The following is a 3298-nucleotide window of genomic DNA, read 5'->3' as shown; positions in this document are numbered from 1 at the left end:
ATGTTTGATGGATCGCAGCTCCCTGAGAGACAAGTTTCAAAGGGGTTAGTCGCGGTCTTCAATCCTGGCCAAGGTGCAGTCACCATCTATAAGAGATACCTGCTTTACTGAAGGGTAGCAAGAGTTCCCTTGCCCGCATGTTGCTCCGTGGGGGTATATCAGTATAAAGGTAGAAGAAGCCATGATCGGAGCTTCGGTGGATGAGATTGGTGGAGAAGACATGTTCTTGTCTATCTGGTAGATCAGGGGGGTGGCAGCTGATCCGGAGAAAGCAAGCGGACTCCCGATGTTCCGTCGACTCCCAATGTACACTTAAAACATGCACATTTGGGTGGCGAGGGGGCGTTGTGGCCATCCGAAAACATGTCTTCATCTCTCTTATTGGTGGACCGCTGCTCCTTGAAGAATTAAATCCATATGGGTCTAGTCTTGGTGATAACTGTGAACACTAAGAACTATCTAAAGTGGCCTATCTGTCTGAACTGCAATACACTAGCTGCGAGCCAATGCTATACCTTTCTCAGGTAACGAGCTCTTGTGCGGCAATTCGATTGGATGCGAAATGGTGGGGAACGCGTGTCCTATCGTCTTAACCAAGTAATGGTTCCCCTCTGTTAACAATGAAATGTTTGATGGATCGCAGCTCCCTGAGAGACAAGTTTCAAAGGGGTTAGTCGCGGTCTTCAGCCCTGGCCAAAGGTGTTTAGAAATGAATACTTTTCGGACCAGTGGGCAAATTAGTTCACAGCGAGCCCACGGGCCAACGGTCTGCTCCCGCAGTGGGCCGCGCCCGAATGTGGGCACCGATCATATAATTTGAAATCCACTCGCCAAGTACCATGCGAGTTTCTAAGAGCGCGATATATTCGCCAGTGAAAGCCTTGGAAGTTTGGCCTCGCCTACTCCCTAGGAAAATTAATTAGAGATGGAAGGAAAGACTTTGCAATTGCAAAGCGGGTGTCGATATTGGGAAGTCGCCCCCGTACTTGTTGATACAGAAGGAAAAAAAAATGTACATCATAAGATTCGGACCCGGTGCTCTGCGGACCCGGGAGGTTCCTCCGAACGAAAAAAAAAGCTGCTAGCAGCTCCCTGGTTGATCCTGCCAGTAGTCATATGCTTGTCTCAAAGATTAAGCCATGCATGTCTAAGTGCAAGCCAAAATAAGGTGAAACCGCGAATGGCTCATTAAATCAGTTATGGTTCCTTAGATCGTACCACATGACTTGGATAACTGTGGTAATTCTAGAGCTAATACATGCTGAACTGAGTCCCGACCAGAAATGGGAGGGATGCTTTTATTAGATCAAAACCAATCGGCGTGGCTCGTCTGCGTCCGTTTGCTTTGGTGACTCTGGATAACTTTGTGCTGATCGCACGGTCTCCGTACCGGCGACGCATCTTTCAAATGTCTGCCTTATCAACTGTCGATGGTAGGTTCTGCGCCTACCATGGTTGTAACGGGTAACGGGGAATCAGGGTTCGATTCCGGAGAGGGAGCCTGAGAAACGGCTACCACATCCAAGGAAGGCAGCAGGCGCGCAAATTACCCACTCCCGGCACGGGGAGGTAGTGACGAAAAATAACGATACGGGACTCATCCGAGGCCCCGTAATCGGAATGAGAACACTTTAAACCCTTTAACGAGTATCCATTGGAGGGCAAGTCTGGTGCCAGCAGCCGCGGTAATTCCAGCTCCAATAGCGTATATTAAAGTTGTTGCGGTTAAAAAGCTCGTAGTTGGACTTGTGTCCCACGCTGTCGGTTCACCGTTCGTCGGTGTCTAACTGGCATGCCCGTGCGGACGTCCTGCCGGTGGATGCGGTCGGCCGCGGCAAGCCCCTTCCCTCGGGCGTTCGCCCCTCCTCTCGTAACCTCTTCGCGGAGGCCGGGTTGGATGCGGGTGTTTCGTCCCGGGGTGCATGCTTGGGCCCCGCGCGTCGGCGGTCCGATGCAATCCTACCGCGGTGCTCTTCACCGAGTGTCGAGGTGGGCCGGCACGTTTACTTTGAACAAATTAGAGTGCTCAAAGCAGGCAGTGTTTCGCCTGAATATTGTGTGCATGGAATAATGGAATAGGACCTCGGTTCTATTTTGTTGGTTTTCGGAACCCGAGGTAATGATTAACAGGGACAAACGGGGGCATTCGTATTGCGACGTTAGAGGTGAAATTCTTGGATCGTCGCAAGACGAACCTAAGCGAAAGCATTTGCCATGTGTGTTTTCATTAATCAAGAACGAAAGTTAGAGGTTCGAAGGCGATCAGATACCGCCCTAGTTCTAACCATAAACGATGCCAGCTAGCGATCCGCCGAAGTTCCTCCGATGACTCGGCGGGCAGCTTCCGGGAAACCAAAGCTTTTGGGTTCCGGGGGAAGTATGGTTGCAAAGCTGAAACTTAAAGGAATTGACGGAAGGGCACCACCAGGAGTGGAGCCTGCGGCTTAATTTGACTCAACACGGGAAACCTCACCAGGCCCGGACACCGGAAGGATTGACAGATTGAGAGCTCTTTCTTGATTCGGTGGGTGGTGGTGCATGGCCGTTCTTAGTTGGTGGAGCGATTTGTCTGGTTAATTCCGATAACGAACGAGACTCTGGCCTGCTAACTAGTCGCTTCCGGTATCCCTTCGTGCTACCGGCGACAAATGATCTTCTTAGAGGGACAGGCGGCTTCTAGCCGCACGAGATTGAGCAATAACAGGTCTGTGATGCCCTTAGATGTTCTGGGCCGCACGCGCGCTACACTGAAGGAATCAGCGTGTCCTCCTAGCCCGAAAGGGCCGGGTAACCCGTTGAACCTCCTTCGTGCTAGGGATTGGGGCTTGCAATTGTACCCCATGAACGAGGAATTCCCAGTAAGCGCGAGTCATAAGCTCGCGTTGATTACGTCCCTGCCCTTTGTACACACCGCCCGTCGCTACTACCGATTGAATGATTTAGTGAGGTCTTCAGACCGGTGCGCGACGGCTCTTCGCGAGCCGCTGATGTTGCTGGAAAGATGACCAAACTTGATCATTTAGAGGAAGTAAAAGTCGTAACAAGGTTTCCGTAGGTGAACCTGCGGAAGGATCATTAACGGCCATGGAGAAAATGAGGCTGGATCACATTTGAACGGAAGGTGGCCTCTGGCCTTGCGCCCTATGACCCGATAGGTCCCGACTCTCCATTGCCTGGAAATCCTTACATTGGAATCGAGGCGGATTTCTAAGGCAGTGGAGGCGACCCTGCTAGGTTGCCAGGGACCGAGGAACAAGGGTGTGGCCTGGTGGTCCAATGTGGATCTTTTCTTGTGCCT

At 51.5% G+C, this 3298-nt stretch overlaps 1 non-coding gene across 1 annotated transcript; it reads left to right on the top strand.

The window, feature by feature from the left end:
- Positions 1–1089: 1089 nt before the first annotated feature.
- LOC134545989 (small subunit ribosomal RNA) lies at positions 1090–3078 on the top strand. Its single transcript, XR_010078955.1, has one exon. It is a non-coding gene; the product is annotated as a small subunit ribosomal RNA (ribosomal RNA).
- Positions 3079–3298: the final 220 nt, after the last annotated feature.

This window comes from Bacillus rossius, unplaced genomic scaffold (assembly GCF_032445375.1).
Source record: "Bacillus rossius redtenbacheri isolate Brsri unplaced genomic scaffold, Brsri_v3 Brsri_v3_scf910, whole genome shotgun sequence".
In the NCBI taxonomy this organism is placed as follows: Eukaryota; Metazoa; Arthropoda; class Insecta; order Phasmatodea; family Bacillidae; genus Bacillus; species Bacillus rossius.
Note: the sequence above shows the minus strand (reverse complement) of the source record. Positions and strands in the feature narration are given on the sequence as shown.